The 19,907-nt window shown below is 37.4% G+C and overlaps 2 protein-coding genes across 9 annotated transcripts in view; one reads left to right on the top strand and one right to left on the bottom strand.

Moving 5' to 3' along the window:
- The window catches only part of LOC136854494 (M-phase phosphoprotein 8-like), a 29,981-nt gene extending 28,833 nt beyond the window's left edge, over nucleotides 1-1,148 (bottom strand). For 4 of the 7 annotated variants that reach the window (XM_067130807.1, XM_067130811.1, XM_067130806.1 and 1 more), the window contains exon 1: nucleotides 815-962. The gene's annotated coding sequence lies outside the window, so the exon portion shown is untranslated. The other 3 variants (XM_067130802.1, XM_067130804.1, XM_067130801.1) reach the window with 3 other exon arrangements.
- A 6,564-nt stretch (nucleotides 1,149-7,712) lies between these two features.
- Nucleotides 7,713-19,907, top strand: part of LOC136854492 (protein split ends-like) — a 31,885-nt gene continuing 19,690 nt past the window's right edge. For both annotated transcript variants that reach the window (XM_067130794.1, XM_067130793.1), the window contains exon 1: nucleotides 7,713-7,933. The gene's annotated coding sequence lies outside the window, so the exon portion shown is untranslated. The remainder of the gene's footprint in view (nucleotides 7,934-19,907) is intronic.

Raw genomic sequence — 19,907 nt, 5'->3', positions numbered from 1 at the left:
GTATGTATATGTGTGTTAGTCAGTGTATATAATTTGTTGACAGTCATTGTCGACTGATAACGTAACTATAATATTAAAACAAAAGTGTTGCCGTAAATATATATCTTGCAACAGAAGGATTTTTTTTTATGGAAACATGAATGTCCAGTATGTATTCAATTTCAAAACATATGGTCATAGGTAAATATGAGGTTATCATTAGGTAGTTTTGTTTTTTTTACGAGACACTAAATAAATTACCGTCATGATTGTCTATACCATGGTCGAACGTAAATACGACAATAAAATCTGATAAAAGTCCAGATTGTCAGTTACAATCTTATACAGCACATGCCAACTCTGCAGCTGAATTAAAATGACATTCATTTTCAATAGATTCATAGAGATTAACTTTGCAAAAGCGGCTCACGACCTCACGCTCTCTAACTATATGGCGGTTTCTTCCATTATTGCTCAATTTTTGTAATTTGCAGATGCTGCTTCTGCAAAGTCTGTTCACCATCAACAACTCACGTTTGCAATTAAAGACGCTGCAGAAAACGTGTGCAGTACTTCACTAACCACCTCTACGTGGCTAAAATAAAATTTTATCTTTTGCATTACATCCAAGCAAGTTTCGCTATCCACCGTGGCGTGAATATAAACGCTACGTGTATGCCGACGGCTTTTCAATAAACCAGTCACTCGAGACAAAAAAACAAAAACTTTTAGATCACTAACAAAACTCCCAAAGCACCAGGCAGCCGTTATAATGACTCACAGCAGGTTTAAAGTCTATCATACACTTGTTTACACGATAACACATTTGAATCACCTTGCCTAGTTAATTTATAGAGGAAAACTTCAGAAAAACAAGACACTTGTTCCATTGGATGCGGCACAGCTTCAAACAGCGAGGTGCACCACAACGGATGAACGTTCACAGTGTTTTGCGGGCTCTCTTGATAATCTTACCTAGACACCCAGCTACCTACAGGCAACAGGTTGGCGATCTTGATAAAATCATGGACACGAATTCGTATACATTCACGTTATCTCAGTAGTTTGCACTTGACAATTTCCTTGTTCACAGTTTTAAAAGTTCTCACTATCAAATCGAGGTATCCCGGCTCCAATGAAGTCCAAGGTTGCGTTCAGTACGATACGTTTTCCCTCGAGGGTGCAGTAGCCGTGATGTGAATGTCCTCTAGGAGAAGGGCCCAAGCACCGGGGGTGGGGGTGTTACTACTTTCCCGAACTGAAATCACAAATTCACAATTATCACATTATGTGATAATTGTGAATTTGTGATTTCAGTTCGACAGATAGGTTTAAGCTGTAAGAGACGGCGAAGCTGTTTTGGTTTCACTGTAATTTTGTTAATGGCACCATTATACTCTTGCTTTATTACATTACATTGCATTATACTAATGTATTAATTCATAAATGAGCAACATTTGTTAATATATATATTACTTTGCAATTATTATTATATTTTACACAGGGTGTAACACGAGTTTATGCAAGTATTTTGGGAAATGAAATAGAAAGTCATTCTGAGGAGAAAATGTTCTGTAAACATACGCATTTTAAGGCTTCGTTTGTCGGTGAGGTGAATTTTTAAAATAACTGTTATTACTGTTATTACATGAGCAAGATGGCGTACGTAGATGTCGGAGTGAGTAGTCAGGGTTTTGCAACAGTTCCATTTCTAGATAACACGGTTGTGTACTCCAGTTACAAAAAAAAAAAAAAGGACGCCGTCGATTAGGCCGATGTGAATAAAATACCTCCGAATCAAATATATTCTTTAGTTACTGAACGAAGGGGAAAAATGCATGCATCATCGAAATCGCCCTCTCCATCAGGAATGAACAGCGGCCCTAATGGGATCTCCTCCCATCAAAGATAGGCCTATTCATTAAACACCGATCAAAGATTTAAGACGTATAATAAAAATCTCTCCTACTCCATCAAAAGTATTCATCACACACCAGCCCGAGGAAAAAATGCAGCCATGGATCATTCTTTTGTTGCCTCTATTCATACAGCAGTCGAAAAGTATAAAAATAACCGCAAGTGGGAAGTCGTTTCCATGGCGAGTATGACATCGGTCGGTGTACATACCTAACCCCCCTCTATACTCCTAGACAGGGCCTAAGCACCACACATAAAAACTGGACACATACCACAGCCTGACACACACACAGAAGGGAGATGTCCAACTACGTCCATTAGGAATTTTCGGAGAATACGCCAGGAATGGATTATATAATTAATAATTTTCAAGAACTTATTGCAAGAGTTTGTGGCAAAAATATAATCATCCTTAATAATAATAAAAATAATGATGTTCACCATTAATCCATTGATTTTGTTTATTCTCTAGTTAAAATAATACTCAGACTGCCGGGCGAATTCCACCCCCCCTAGAGGTCTGGTATTGAATTTATTAGATTCAGTAGATTTATTTAGAAATGGCCAATAATAACTGGAGACAGGTGGAAGATTAAATCAGGTGACAGCAGAGGCAATTATGGGTTGAATTGACTTAAAATTGAATATACAGTACTGGACACGTATGACTTTAGGCCAAGCACGACATCATGGATCATCAGGTCATTCAGTGGATTTCGCTGAATCTCGCGAAATTGACACTAAAAGGGGTTTGAAAGGTGATTATATATATATATCAGCAGGAAAAACCTCTCAGTTGCGAATTCCCTGGTAGAATATAATTTCACAAGGAATATATAAAGATACCAAGCACTGGGAGGTCATTCAGTGAAATTGACACTAAAAGGTTTGAAGGAGCAGCTGATGGCATTTAATGAAATGTAATTAATTTTTATGACACCGAGAGCGTGAGGGAAAGACAGGCTCACTCTTCTTCTTCGCAACCGGTCAAAGTAACAAACGCCTTTCAAGCAAAGGGTGAATATTCTTCGTTCGTAAAAAGCTCTTGTTTATTTGTATGGAATACTGATTCATGTAGGTTGTCAGTATCTTAACGTCCTGACTGGAATTCCTGTTCTGTTTAGCGTGCAGCGCTGTACCAGGTGCGCTGGGGATAGACAAGGGACCTATAAAAGGAGGAGGTAGCACCCCCACTCAACCCACTCCACCCAAACTCCCCAACTCTTCCCGCCATTCCATCGGTCGGTCACTTTGTTTCGGTTTCCCAACCTCCTTGCCTATGACCTGGCTTTTCCTAAATCCATCGTAAGTGAGTAAGGGCCAGCGTAACCATTACCGTGGAAGGGAGAGGGAGAGAACACATCTCTGGTCACGATATCTGTAGGCTAAAAATGGTAGAATCGACCTCGTCATGAGGATGGGTCGTGTAAACTAAACCATTGCCATCACACATCCTAGCTAATGAGAGCTGGGCCGGGTAATAACATTTGGGGGAAATAATTCAAGGCATTTAATGATGGCTACTGATGTTGGTGAGTGGCTGATGTTTACAAGGGGTGGGGGGGGGGATTTAAACCGTCAGTCTCTCTCTCTCTCTCTCTGTGCCTTATTTGAGGGGATTTGGGAGTTTTTTTTTTTACTCTGCTCAAAGCCAGCAGTGGCCTAAGCCCTAAGGGGCTAAAGACGTCACACACACATATACATACACACCAACACACACACACACTCACTCACACTGCTGGAAAACACCAGGATTGAATTGAATATAGAGTTTAGGCCAAAGGCCAAGCACTGGGACCTAAGAGGTCATTCAGCTCTAGAAAGGAAATTAAGAGTAGGTTTGAAAGGTGTAACAGGAGGAAAACCTCGCAGTTGCACAAATAAATATTTGTTAAGAGAGGGTGGATAGCCAGATGAAGGAAAGATAATATGATTGGAGGTACAGTAAAAGGAATGAAAGGGGTTGCAGCTAGGGGGCCGAAGGGACGCTCAAAGAACCTTTAGTAATGCCTACAGTACACCGCACGAGGTGCGCTGACGGCACTAACCTCCTACGGGGGAAAACACCAGGAGAAAGATGATGGCAAGGGCAGAGCAATCAGCCATTTTGGAAATTCATTTGTAGCTGATAGATCCCACCGACAAAGAGGAATGACAATAGACTGTAAACGTCGTTTAATATCTTTTTATAAATTCAACAAAGAATAAAACATTCATTAAATGTTGGATAGAGAGAGATAGAGAGTGAGAGAGAGAGAATTATGTTCTTACACATTCTTTAATTCTTAACATTTCATGATGCATAATTATCTTGCATTCTGAAAGATGAAGAGTTATAGATACAATCACAGAATGTTTAAGCACAACATTCATTCTCTCTCTCTCTAGAAGTTAATGATTTAAGAAGAGTAGAACACGTTTGCTACAAGTAAAAGGTTGGCTTTATTAAATTATTAGGTGGCTAATGTTGCAATATGTATATGCTGCCAGCATGGCACATACATATGCAATTGCACCTTACAGCGTCATGCAACATAAAACTAAACGCATGCTTTAAAAGTTCACAAGCGTGAGAGATGTCATTAAGATCTCTTTTCATTTTTATAAACGACACCTGTCAGATATGACAGGTGACCTTTTAAACTCGAAGGCAGAAAAGTTCCTTAAATAAGGCAAAAGGGGAGTGACAAGTCTCTCCTTCCGAGGAGTAGTACTACTAAGCGCATGGATTTGCCTTTGCAACGGCTCACTCACCCGTCCATCCCCACCATTCTCTTCACTACTCACCCGCTCCTTAAATGAAAGACGGTTCTTGGTCACCCACCCGACCTATCAGCAAAAGTAAGTCAGAATGACCTGTACTTCACTTGAAACATTTAGTGAAGCATATAAATGCAATCGAGCGAATTAAGGGAAAAATACATTTTTCACTGAAGAGTATTTGAACTCAGAAAGATGGCGAGAGGGAGAGAGCGCGCCGAGGATAGGCCACAAAAACCGTTACATTGCGTCATCAAAGCACAACAATATAACCAAGTTACTTCTATGAAGACTAGGCTTCCATCCTCAAAAAAGTAAGACGAAGAACTTATTGTAACCAGTCGACACCCCTAGGTTACGTGGTGTTATTTTTTTAGGTAAAATTACAATTTCGGTGTTGACTGGTTACAATTTTGCCGTGTTAGCTATGGGGGGCAGGGCGGTTGGGATTGTCTTACCTTGTAACTCGTACTTTGATGGGATAACAATAAGGAACAATATTCATCTGCAAATATCTCCGAAACCATTAATTCGCGCAAGATTTGAGTAGGTTTTTCGAATGAATTATCTCAAAAATGAATGCTAACAAGTAAAAAAAATAATACGTATCCGAATTTGACCGAAACTGTAATAATACCGTTATATATATATATATATATATATATATATAAGTTAAGTATACCTTAGTTTTACCAGACCACTGAGCTGATTAACAGCTCTCCTACGGCTGGCCCGAAGGATTAGACTTATTTTACGTGGCTAAGAATACCCACGAGAAACGCTTGGCGCCTCACTGGTTATTGCATTCAATACTTCATAACAGGTTTTTGTTCTCACCCTTTTACAAGCACAGCCTTGTTTCCTGCCACTGGCAAACCACGGCACTCCAACCGACGTTTAAGCTGACATACTGAATGATCTAGCACACTGCTAAACACAAAAGCAGCGTCAGGAACATCAGTTTCTTTCAACTTAATGTTAGGAAACTTCCCTGCTGGGGACATTACAACATAAGTCGTACTGATTTGTTTGTCCGACCTTGCGTAGCTGCGCGAAGTGATGACTAGGCCTATGCTTGCTACATAGTCAGTGATCAGGTACACTCGCTCCAAAATGTTTTGCAACATACTTCAAAACTTTTCAGACAACAGCTTTCTGGTATTGTTGTCATACTTTACTTGATTAAAGGATAGTACCATAATGCTTCAAAGGTCATCACTGTTCTTATGCTGTAATATTTTCCATCTGCAAAGGCCACCACTATCTTAATGTTTTATGTTCTTCACGTGTGCGAACTCTGTAGACATAGGCCTAGGACTGTTATAAGTTGAACTATTAGCCCTAGTAACATCAACAATTACGACTTTTGTAGAGTTTTGCTGCGGCATATCACCATGAATCAAGTTTTTCAAGAATGATATTTGAATGACTAACCCTTTGTATTGTAAACCAGTGAAACTGAATATTTATATCTGTATATATATATTTAATATATAATTGCCTCCACATCCTCAATTGTTCTGTGCATTAGTACAACCAGGACCTCATTCAAACTGGACGGTATCTAGTGGAGATATTTACTCAGAAAAAGTTACAAGCTTTCTAGGACAAACCGTCCTCATTATCAAGTACACGTACAATGGCCAGAGATATAGCTGGACTGTGTTTATATCTGTGTTGTACTTTAATCGGATATAATTTCTTTGATAATGTGGACTGTTTGTCATGAAGAAAGGCAATTATAGGATTTTTTGAAAAAAAATATCCACTATATAGATACCATCCAGTTTGAATGAGGTCCTGTTATTGATATATATATATATATATATATATATATATATATATATATATATATATATATATATATATATATGTGTGTGTGTGTGTGTGTGTGTGTGTGTGTGTGTGTGTTTTGTGTGAAATTAACTGAATATATTCAATACTTTTGTATTTGTTTTATTATATTAAAATTAGCAAGAAGTTAACGACATTAACTTAGTTAATGTTAAACGCCAGCAGTGAAGAAGATACCAGAAATCATCAGTGGAGAATGTCTTAATTCTCGTCGGCATCGCAAAAGATGACTTTCTTCCAGAAATCATCGACTGGCAATGTCTATCCTCTCTTCAATGAACATTTGATGATCTTCAACATTAGTGCAACAATGGGGTCGTCCTCCACTTTTTTCAATAATTTTATTATATTTCTCATATACGGCCGTTCTATTTACGCCAAGCTGCCGAGCAATGTCTGCGATAGAAACGTTAGTCTCACGAAAGCTAATGATCGATGACCTGAGATTTTTTTTCTTTTTTGTGTTTTTAACAACGGTTATGGTAGAATTATTTCTATCTTTCCTTATATAAAATTTCTTTGATGATTATTCAATATTATTTTATTAGTTAAGATGCTTTTATTTGGATTCGAAATACAGTTTCTTCTTTGACTCTTTCGCCCAATCATCTGGCAAGAAATTTTTCAAAATGTTTCGCTATTCTTCGTAATATGAATTATTCACTCACCGTTCTTTTTTTATATTGTTAACCGTATGGTTGATAACCAAATTCGAATAAGAAAAGCACATTTCATTGTATATATCAAAAGAATAAATTATTGTTCGAATTCACGTTGAGTTCGTTAATTTCACGTGGAAGGTTAAATATGATGTCTGTATTACCAATACTTATTATATTTAAGGTTAGCGAATTTTTCGGATTTAAAAACAGCGAAAATAACAGACGTATGTAAATTTGGCAATGGTCCAGTGGCGACGCTGTAGAGAGTATTACGAGTAAGAGACAGAGAGAGAGAGAGAATTACGTGATGATGTATAATGACGAAAGAGTCAAAATGAATAAAACGCGTGTATATATCTTTTAAGGTGACATTTCTTCCTGTATTAAGGTTCATTAGAGAGAGAGAGAAGCGATTTGAAATATACGCGCCAACAGAGTGAAGTCTCAGAATCGACCAATCAGGGAATGCCACGTCACGAAATACTCGCCTTGTGGGTGGTACCAATCTAGTAGCCTCCACTTGGAAAACAAAACACAGTCAGTATACATGAAGAAGTCATCAGGTGAAGTGCTACTACCTGACGAATACTTCGTTTGACACGCCGAGTGTTCTCCGCACTCCAGTGAAGTGTAATTAATACGTATTTGGGATTACATTCGTTAAAAGATGGTGTATATGCGTGAGGATAGATAAACAATACCAGATGGATGGATTTACCACACGTTCCATAGCAGGAAGTGCTCCTATTTGAAAGCAGAAGGTAAGATTTTTTTTTTTTTTTTTTGTAACTAGAAATGTCCGATAGATAGAGAAATGGCGTTGGTTTATTACAGCCGGAATCTTAGAAGTGTGTGCCAAAACGCTTGGCGAATTTAATACCCCCGGTATGTGGTGCCCTCTGGTGTTATAATTATCTAACTTTATTTGTTGTCATTCATCCGGACGGTTGATGTTCGTTTCCGGTCCGAACAGCCTTACTCGATTATTTATTATGCCGAAAAAATAAAATTTATGTAAATAACTGACGATTTTTTTCAAGTTTCAATTTCACCTTGAGCTCTTGTGTGTGCGTTTGTACATATGCAGCCACCACCCATTAGGGATTGTCATTTGAGACACTTTTCCTAATCCCGGGATTTCGGGAAAAGGTTAGTATTTTCCCGGGATTCCGGGAAAATCCCGAGAAATCCCTGGATTTCATAAAAAAAATTATTTTTGTATTTTAGGAATGAAATATTGCAAGACTCATAGCACGTGATTATTTAATTATTCTTAAAGCATTGAAAAAGACGTATCCAAAATATATAATGCAAAAAAGAAGCATTAAATGAAATTAACAAGCAGAAAATTAAGACTGATTAAACACAATTTTATGCAGAGTAGTTGCTCCTGAAATAAGATAAGAAACTGGCTCATCTTTTTACGAATTATATGAAAATATCTTATACGATCACATACGTTTGTAATATAACCCTGGTGAAAGAAAAGTGATTAATGTTCGTTACAAATAACAAAATTTTTAAATCAAAATGACTGCTTGTCTTCAAACGACTCCGAAAAGCGTAAACTTACATGAAACCTGCCTCTATGGCAGTTATATATATATAAAAAAAAACAACAAGAAAACTATATATTCATATAACGCTTTTCTGATAAAATAACAAAAGTAGGAAAATAATAATTTGCTTCTAGCTGTTACTGCAAACTACTTTGATTTGAAATATGCACGTGGAAAACTCAAACAATTTACACTTTTATCACTTAGACGACTTCTAAGTCTCGTGATAAACAGTCGTACAGCTGAAAAAGCTCTTTCTGCTTCGAGAGACGTTGGTGGTATAGATTCTAATGCAGCTGTTATCTTTGTTATGTTAGCTGTCTTTTCTCCAGTTGCTTCAAAAATTCCAAACTCTTGCATTTCGTCACCGTTGTCGTCATAAAGGCGAATAAGAAGTCGTTTTGCTGCAGACAAAAGAACACTTTTCCTGGCAGTGCTTCTAAACCAGTGTCTCCTGATGATCGGCTTTCTTTAGAATACGTTATCCCATTTTTCATGTATTTTAGTAACCCAATTAGTGTTTTAGCCTAGTGTTTTTTGCCTTCTTTCGTTTAGTCTAGATATTAATGTTTCTTTCAACTTCAATGAAATGGCAGAGTTTTGTTCATGAAGTTCCTCAGTGATGAAAGAAAAAACTCCTCCAGCACTAAGAAGTGTCACATCTCGTCTACAGAGTTTCTCAGAGCCTGACTGGATAGGTTTGAAAGCACGAACGGTGGCAGCGAGTGCAACGTACTCTGCTTCTTTTAAAGGGTTATATTTATTTTATAGTCAATCAATGTTTTTTTCTACTGGAGACCTCAGATCTAAGAATCGTTCAAGCATAGCAACTAAACTATTCCATCTTGTCTTGAATTTACATAACTGCAAAGTATCGTTTTTTACTGGAGACTTGCAAATTATGCGAGCAATCTTTCTCACTTTGTCCACTTTGTCAGTGGTAGTAGCTACATTAACTGCATTTGAAACCAGATCGCTCCTGATGTGACTTGGGGATTGTTCTTCATTCTGACCATGTTCTGACCATGTTCAATGCTTATGCCAGATCTTAAATCTTCTGTTTCTTGACAATCATCCTCTTCTAATTCTTCATGAAATGTCTGCTTCTTGTATAAAACATCACAAACAGCAAGATGTATAGTAGCATGTGCATAGCACAGCTGATGTTCACAGTCAACACACCGTCCAAATTTTACCATAACGCTCGCCCCATCTGTAACAGCTGCAACAATATGCCTACTTAGGGATAAACTAAACTCAGACAGTTTGTTTTCTACTTCTTCAACAGCTTTTTCAGCAGTCATGCGTCCATTAATTGCTACCATTCCCAAGTTCCAAAATTTATCTTTATCTCGATGAATATTAATATTTAGATATCTTTTGTTTTTAAGAGAGGAAGATTCATCCAGTGACAGACTGAACCTCTTTCCACTCTTCAAAGATCGTTGCATTTCCATCATAACAACATCTTTTGCAATTTCATAATGTTTATATACTAATTGCATAACATGACTCGGATTTTTTGGAAGAAGCACACCTTTATCACTGAAGGCTTGACTGAGAAATTCACTTTTACAGACGGCACTGGGAGGAAAACCACCTAAAGCTACAAGTTTAGCCACCTTTTCTTCTCTTAGTGTTTTTCTTCACGTAACTGTGCAGTGTAGGCTGAGCCTGAGAATAAGCGCTCTTGAAACGCTTTGAAGAACTAGCAGGTTGTGTTGCATTAGTGACATTCGATTGTCGGGCTTGGTTTCTCTGTAGAATGTTTGCTTTTTAGATGCCGAAGCAAGGGACTTGTCGAACCACCTGCACACTTTTTTTACAGCAGCACACTTTTTGCATTGTGCTTCATCAGTAACTCCCTTAAAAGACATACTACTGTAATACTTCTGTCGAAGTATTCCATACAGATGTTTTATGTTTATCTTTCTCTGACATTGTGAGAAGGAAAGGTTGCAGAATTTATAAAAAAAAAAAAATTCACAGCACTTTTAGTAGAGCTTAGGCTAAGTGAGCTAAACGAAAACTCAGAAGCTGACGAGTAACTGAAGCAACTCACCCGTTTCAGGCTGCCTCACAGCGCAGATTTCAGACATATACGTATGAAATACGTTTAGAACAGTGTTAGATACACTTCTCCTACGGCAATAGCTGCTAACGTTCGCACATATTTTAAGAGAGGCCGGGATTTCCCGGGAAGAAAAATAAAATCTCGGGAATTTTTCCGGACAAAAAAGCAACGGGATCCCGGGAAACAATCCCTACCACCCATGCGCATGGCCCCGATTTTCACCCACTGAACTCTTGTAACTATGATAATTTTCCGTTGATTCAAATTTCACCCACGACTGACATGCGGCAAAATGTTTGTAATTCATATTCGCACAATGGACGCCGCGTGTAATGGGTGTGAATTTTAAGAAGTCACGGAGTTCTTCCAATTTCTGTTACTTGCCCGAAGTGTTCCAGCAGCAGTCTTGCATACAGAGATGTTAAAACCCCGTTTCTCAGCCCAACTTGCTATTTTATTTATCGTTAATTGTAACCAAGCCCTGTACTTTTAAGATAAGTTAAGAATTGTGGAGCTGTAATAGTAGTGTTTCTCTCCCAAGATCGAAAAAACGAAAGATTTGTGGCAATACTGTTAGTGACTTTAAGGGAATCTATCTTGAAGAAATTCATTTTCCTCCATGGAAGTTAGTTTTATTATGTGTTAGTGGCTCTCAAAAACGTATTGTACACGATATGAAATCGTAACCCACAGTTTTGAAAAGAGTTCTTCATCAAATTACGGCTTAAAAGGTAAGGAAATTACAAATCTTGAATTGGGACGATTGAAAACAGCAAGAAAACAGTCGAAAAAATATGTTTGTCATGTGGAATTGGAGTTCGGACCGGAAACGAACTTTTACCCAATAAATACGTCTTTGCAGCATAGGCCTTTAGGAAGCCTACTCTTGCTGTTTCTTATATACACTTCCTAGGCTGTCATGATGTCTCCGTGAAGGTTGTGGTTTACCCTGGATTATTCGCACCGTTGCCACGTCTCCCCAGGTAGGTATTTCGCCACCTCTCTCTCTCTCTCTCTCTCTCTCTCTCTCTCTCTCTCTCTCTCTCTCTCTCTCTCTCTCTCTCTCGTGACTTTGTAGAGTGTAGGGATTTCATTTCTTTCGTAAAATTCCAGTACAGTTCTTCTCAGGACATACTTATCAAAGTCATCAAAATTCGTAACTGTTGTAGGCTGAGTTTTTGTCGGTGAGTGGAAGATAGGTATCTTGTGTTCAGCCTCTGACCACCATTCTTGATTTGCTTCGGAGCAAATCCTTCCAACTGTCCTTTCGCTTACTTTGGTGGCCTCGGCTGTCCGAGCAAGGGCTTGAGTGGTTGGTAACAAAGGTGTGGGTAGCCTACCTAGAAAAAGAATTCTTTATGATCTGTTCGTCTAATGCAACTGCCCTACTATTATGGAGAAGGCTATTAACAGAGTGAATAAAATATACCACAGAGGTCCCACAGGCAATCAACAAATAGAATTTAACGACAACATAAAGCTTCGCTGTGAAGAGAACATTAAAAAAGCAAAAAACCGTATTTATTATGTATATATATTATAGGCATATGCAGATGTGACACAGGGTTCCCAGACGTACGATAATTATCGTTCAAATACGATAATTTAACCCTCTGTACGAATTGCGATAATTCACGAAATTGTGAAATAATCTATTGGAAATGTACGATAATCTGCAGTTTTTTTTCTATATCGAAAAATTTATTAAAGGGAGAAATTTAGTCTTCTTTTCGTCTCTTACGGGAGAAATTTGGTCTTCTTTTCGTCTCTTACCATTAGAATTCTATTTTTTTTAGCCGGACAGTGGCGGCCACACAAGTTAATTCCGAGTAAGGTACCTCTCTGCTCACGAGAAATGTATTATCGTCCAGCTTGTAGTACGTAGGGCTAGATGACCGTCGACCCGGTATGGGTGGGAAATTGTCATTCCCTCGTCACCATCGTGTCTAAATTAGGACCTCGTTCACTCCCGTCTGCGTTGAATCTGATGGGGCTTATGCCATGACGCCGGATTTCCCTTGTTCTCCCGAGAGGTTCATGCTATTCTTTGGACAGGTGATGGCAGATTCCAGCATGTTCCTGTTGTACGGACAGCTGCTTTTGAAAACCAGTTCGGCCCCACGCCAATTTATGGTATGGCCTCCCTCATACGTACGAGAATCCCCGAATTTAGAAGCATATCGTACTAACCTTTTGTGCTCTGTTATTCTTTGCGAGATGGATGTACCTGTCTCCCCAAAGTTTATCTCATTTCAGTTACGGCGTCTGCTTTTTTTTTTTTTTTTATTATAGTATACGTTAATGAGTGAATTGCCGATGGATTTGGGATTATGACAAATAGATGGATTATGAGATTTGAGGTGTTCAGTTGTATTTTTTTTTTTTTAACTTCTCGTCGTAAGGAAGCTTTATTTTGTCTTTAAAAACCATTTGTTTGTTGCTTATGTGATCTCTGTAGTATATTTTATTCGCTCTGTTAATAGCCTTCTCGATAAAGTACGGTGGATAGGGCAATTAGCCTAATTGCATTAGACGATGACGGATCGTATCGAATTCTTTTTCCATGTTGCATTTAGTCTATTAAAAAAATTGATTGAAATTCCTCAGCTATTGCCCCAGAATGTAAAAATATTATCTGCGTATCTAAGCCAGATCATATCTGATATAAGCTCTTCCTTAGGCGAGTCGGTAGAGTTGCGGCCTTCCACTCGTTAGGCCGGAGTTCGACTCCCCGGCCGGCTAATGAAGAGTTAGAGGAATTTATTTCTCGCTATAATGTGGTTCGGATTCCACAATAAGCTGTAGGTCCCGTTGCTAAGTAACCAGTAGGTTCTTAGCCACGTTAAATAAGTCAAATCCTTCGGACCAGCCCTAGGAGAGCTGTTAATCAGCTCAGTGGTCTGGTAAAACTAAGATATACTTAACTTTTTAACGGGGTTTGATAGAAGACAAAATTTCCGATTCAGAGTATTCCATGCACAGGTTCGCTAGAAGGGGTGGGGGGGGGGGGTGCGGGCAGTGGGCTGCCCAAGCCACAGCTGAACTTAAGTGTATAGAAATTATCATTAAAAGAGGAAACATTGTTAGTTACACAGAGGTTAGTAAGTTTTGTGACTTTTTCCTGTGACTTTTTTCCCCAGCCAAAATTGACTTTTACCGGCCACTGTCTTACCCTGGCAGGTTGGTAAATGGAGTGTTGGTACTATCCCAGCCTTGAATGTGGTACAATCTTCTTTCTTATGCCTCTGGTCCAAAGCAAGTGCTACGAACCTTAGGTGTACGTGCCACATCTTTTGATTGCTTACCTTTACATAACATAACCATGCCCACTGATTGCTTACCTTTACATAACCATGCCCACTGATTTCGATTTTTTTTTTTTTTTTTTTTTTTGAAAAGTGGAAAATTACACCTTTTTCCTTCTTAATTTCCCGATATGTGTATTTGTAGCCATCAACACAACAACATACATATGGCATTATGGAGTGATATATATATATATATATATATATATATATATATATATATATATATATATATATATATATATATATATAATAGTACGAGATTGTGTGTATGTTTTGATTCGATGATTTTGAGATGTCTTTATTTCTTACAGATGACTCTTCTTGTTCTGTATTTTGAAATAATTTTCAGCTAGTGAGGTAACTTTTTACTTTTTTGGTCTTATTTTTTTTTGTAATAACCAGGTACTTGGTAATATTAGAAAAAAACATGTTGGTATACCTCACAGAAAGTTACTGGATCACCCTATCTCAGTAAATCTGTAAATTTTTTTACAACAAATATACTCAGAATTTGTTACTGATTTTAGTTCTCAACTTTTGTGATATTGTGTGAGCTGTAATTATAATTTTACAAACTAAAATAAAATAAATCATTAGAAAAAAGATGTATAGCTTGATAAAATTACCATATTTTTACGAGTGTCTTGTAAAAGAGACGTCACACAGGGTCGCAAATAGTCACTTTCAACTTCTCGTGGAAAGTAGGGAAAAATTTTTAGAATTTTTTTTCTCACACCATGTGCATTTGCATATCGTCCTCTGGCCATTAATTTGTTTTTTCTTAAAGTTTTCCCGGTCCTTGGGGTGGTTTTTCATATATATATATATAGCCCGTCCCTTAATGGTTAATGTACTAAACACAGGAAAATATCAATTCATTAAGGAAAATATAGTGAATTAGTAAGATTTAGTTCAATATAAATTCATTCCCTCATCTTTTCACGAAGGTTTGGAAAGACGGGGGTGGGGGCAGTGTAACCTGTCAGATATGCCAAATATCTTGACATCTGACCACAAGGGTTTCTACCCTTCCAAGGATATTGAAATCTCTGTCTCTCTCTCTCTCTCACTGAGATAGATTTTTATGCATATGTAACATGTTTGTTTGTTTTGTATAATGTAGTTTTGTAGATAAACATGACGTTACTTTGTTGTTAATTTTTTTTTTCATATTTTCCATGCTGCAATTAAAACTTCTTGCAATTGTATAGTAATTTATTAAAAATTTTAAGCAAATACAATATTCCCAGTCTTTTTCTCAGATTCTTCAAAGCAAGGGGAGTGCAAGTACCTGTCAATTGATATATTGATCATAAAGGGGAGCATTGCTCACAGATATTCGTGGATACTGAAAAATCCCCCCCCTCTCTCTCTCTCTCTCTCTCTCTCTCTCTCTCTCTCTCTCTCTCTCTCTCTCTCTCTCTCTCTCATAAATCATGAATTTCCATCTTTTGATATCTAGCATAAGAATAACTTCTCTTTCTCTCTTTCCAAAGTTATTCTCTTTTCTTTGGCATAATTATGAGAACAAACTCTCTCTCTCTCTCTCTCTCTCTCTCTCTCTCTCTCTCTCTCTCTCTCTGTTATTGGCTGGAAGGGTTAGAAGTATGTACATATATTTTTAAGGGTAAAATGTTTAAGCTGACTTTGAAATGATATTAATGATATCATTTCAAATATTAATACAGTGACAGGATAATAGTTTTAGGTACATTTGATGGTGGATATTAATTTAAGGTACACATTTGGTGTTCGAACTTTCAGGATAAGCAGTTACAAGCCTTTTTTGGGAATCCGGATATATATATATATATATATATATATATATATATATATATATATATATATATATATATATATATATATATATATATATATATATATATATATATATAAAGACAAAATCTACGAAGGAAAGAGAAACAAAGGAGTGCTGCAAGGCCTTTCGACGTTAGTCCTTTCCTTAGCAGACTGAAGAAATATAAAAAGTTTACAAAGAAGCCCTGTATAAATGACAGATGGGGATTACAAAGGAAAAAATGTGTACCTGGAATCCAACACAATTAAGGGATTAGCAGACATACCAAAAGGGGGTTAATGTTTAAGAGACTTAAACAAAGGATTAGACTAATTGCTCACGAAGCAAGGACAGGACAATTAAAAGATTATACAAGGGAGGTGACTGACCACCACAAAGTGTGATTGTAAGTTTATATTCAATGGTGAATTTTACCCAACAAACATTTGGTATGGCAATGGTCAACCCTTTATCCTCACTCCTCTCAAATTTGAGTATGGAATTCTTTGAAAAACGATATTTACCTAATATCATTAATGATCCTTTAAAGTGGCATAGATATGTTGATGATATTTTAGCTGCTTTGCCTGCCGATTTTGATGTAAGTGATTCACTCTAATTTGAATAACCAGGTACCATCCATTAAGTTTACTTTAGAATTAGAAAAAGACAATTGCCTTCCTCTTTTAGATGTTTTAATACACAGAGAACCACTTCAATGCAAACTCAGTATTTATAGGAAACCAACCAACAACTTATGTTCATTTTTATTCGGGCCGTCACCTTGATATCAAAATTTCCAATTTTCCTTCTATGTGTTGAAGAGCATTGCCCATTGTCAGTCCCCAGTATTTGGATCAAGAAATCGAATGCCATAAGTAAAATATGGACAGATTTAAAGAGAGGATGAGTTTTGAATCATAAGCATTGAGTGGATGACAAAGAATTGCAGTTCATTGAAGATCTGAGGGCGGACAGAAAAGTGTGGACAAGAATAGCTGTGGACGGACAGACAAAGCCGGCACAATATTCTTCTTTTACAGGAAACTAATGACCACATTCCCCTCGAGAATCTATTGTAGTACATCCCTCCCGAGAAAGTCGTCTAATTCGGGAGGTGCAAGCTCTGTCATGACACTTCTGAAGGCATTTTATACCTGCTCAAGTCAGTTGGATGTCAAGAAGCAAAAGCCACGTATAGGATAAAACTTAGTTTATCGTGCTCACTGAATATTGGATGACCGTGCGGGTTTGAGGCGATGGCTTGCGTATGCGCTAAAACAAAACCATCCCTTGATATACGATTTAACGAATATAACTCCATCGCTGATGAGTGGGAGACGTACCTTAGAAGAGTGAATTGAGATAGTGAACAGGATCTACACTGAGCTGTTCAAACGCCGTGTTTCTGCATAAGCCTACGTCCATGAGTAAGCAAAGGAGGCTGTAATCTAATAAGGTTTTACAGTTGAATGCCTCCCAGACTTCTCCACGTGCTCGTAATCTTCAGCTGACAGTTCTTCACCCGAGAACATGGGCCTAGAAGTGAGACTGGGTATTGGAGGGACACCCCCCTTTTTTTTTTTAATATTTCATAGCCTGTCACGTAATCATACGGTTAAAACTGTTTTCCTGTGCTCAAAACTAGGTTTTCGCCCTCATCCGGATAACTAGGTAATGACGTACATGTAGTTTCAAGGGACCCTTTTTGAGAAATGTGGGTTGAGGATAGTCTGGCCAAACTCCCTCTAATCATATGCCCTATGTCGTCATTTAATGGCTCCCGTTTGAGCTCGGTAATGTTTTCCTACTTCCTTGTTGGTGGAACCTATTTCTTGATACTTGTAGAAAGGGGGATGTTTATAATAGGTTATAATGCCTTCTTCGTTATTGGTGGGACCTATTTCTTGATACTTGTATGAAGAGGGGCGGGGGGATGTTTATAATAGGTTACAATGCTTTCTTCCTTGTTAATGGGATCTTGACAGATGGTAAATAGTCACTCGGAATACAACCGTTCATAATAGCCTCAATAGCCCTGGTATGCATTGTTACCATCCTTCAGTTTCCTCTCTGATAACGAAGTTTTATGAAATGCTTTATAAGTAAATAGTTTATGAGACGCTTTATAAACAAGCAGTTTTATGAGACGCTTTATAAACAAATAGTTTTATGAGACGCTTTATAAACAAATAGTTTTATAGAGACGCTTTATAAACAAATAGTTTTACGAGACGCTTTATAAACAAATAGTTTTATGAGACGCTTTATAAACCAATAGTTTTATGAGACGCTTTATAAACAAACAGTTTTATGAGACGCTTTATAAACCAATAGTTTTATGAGACGCTTTATAAACAAATAGTTTTATGAGACGCTTTATAAACAAATAGTTTTATGAGACGCTTTATAAACCAATAGTTTTATGAGACGTTTTATAAACAAATAGTTTTATGAGACGCTTTATAAACAAGTAGTTTTACGAGACGCTTTATAAACAAGTAGTTTTATGAGACGCTTTATAAACAAACAGTTTTATGAGACGCTTTATAAACAAATGCAAAGCTCACGTCGCAGCGAACATTCCTCTCTTCGTCTATCGTCGCGACTGTTTGAGTCTCACGGAGTAGTGAAACGGATTCTGCCCTCGTCAACTTCATTAGTGGAAGTTGAATTAATTCTCAAGTTACCATTCCGTTCTGCTGCAATTTTATTATTCCTCACTGCACGTGCGGGATTGTCACGCCAAACTTTAATGGAACTTTCACTTCCAAACTCATCATTAGACGATGTAGTACTACATTTCTTTTAATTTTAAATGTTGGTTAGTATTCAAGAGACTTGACAGATTTGCGCATGCGCATGTGACAACACTTGCCTGATGAGAGGGTAGCCGAAAGATACTGACTGCAGAAGATGTGTGAGCGCACGGGAACGACTTATCTTATTTCTAAGCGATGATAAATCATCGTTGTCTCCAGCAATTGGAAAATATGGTTGAAACAGTGACACGAACAGACGAGAAATACGTTGCGATTTAATTATTTTTATCATTATTTTTTTATTATTATTATTACTGTTATTATCTATTATTATTATTATTATTATTTTATTATCATCGTTACTACTACTACTACTACTACTACTACTACTAGCCAAAACGGCAACTCAGCACTGAGTTCCAATAGCTGTCTGTTGAGTGTGAATATACAGACACTTATTTTACGTGGCTAAGAACCAATTGGTTATCTAGCAACGGGACCTACGGCTTATTGTGGAATCCGAGCCACATTATACTGAGAAATGAATTTCTGTCACCAGATATAAACTTCTCTAATTCTTCATTGGCCGGATGGAGACTCTAACTCGGGCCTAGTAGGGTGCTAGCCCAGAACTCTCCTGACTTTTCCAATGAGGAACTATAAAGTAACAATATATATATATATATATATATATATATATATATATATATATATATATATATATATATATATATATATATATATATAAAACGGAGTTCCGTTGACGACAAAGGTTAGGAAGCACAGTTGATGTTCTGTAACCACTCAATTGTTTTTATTTTTTTATTGATATCGAAGCAAAAATAAACGTGGGAGATAGTGATCACCTTGACTGACGAATCACTCGTGAAATGACATCACTAGAATCACGGCCTAGCAACGTGCTTGGGAGAAAGTCTCTGACATATACTCCATCTTTCTTTTCTCCGCGGAATTTCTTGCTCTCTCTTCGTATTATCATATTTTTCACTGTTACATTAACAGCTTAATCAAGTGTAACTTCACCCAGTGGTACCCATCCAGTTGCATGCCCAGTCAAGATAATTTTTTCAAATGAGAGAGATCACGAGAGCTTCGAGAACATCTCATAAAGTTCATATCTCAGTTATCTTATCCCGCTCTGATAATCAAGAAGATAACGTGTTGCAAGGGTCATCTTTCTTCACGATTGGAAAGCAAAGCTGGAATGATTTCT

The sequence above is a fragment of the Macrobrachium rosenbergii genome, chromosome 29 (assembly GCF_040412425.1).
Source record: "Macrobrachium rosenbergii isolate ZJJX-2024 chromosome 29, ASM4041242v1, whole genome shotgun sequence".
Classification (NCBI taxonomy): Eukaryota; Metazoa; Arthropoda; class Malacostraca; order Decapoda; family Palaemonidae; genus Macrobrachium; species Macrobrachium rosenbergii.
The sequence above is the reverse complement of the archived record's forward strand: the minus strand, read 5'-3'. Positions and strand labels throughout refer to the sequence as shown.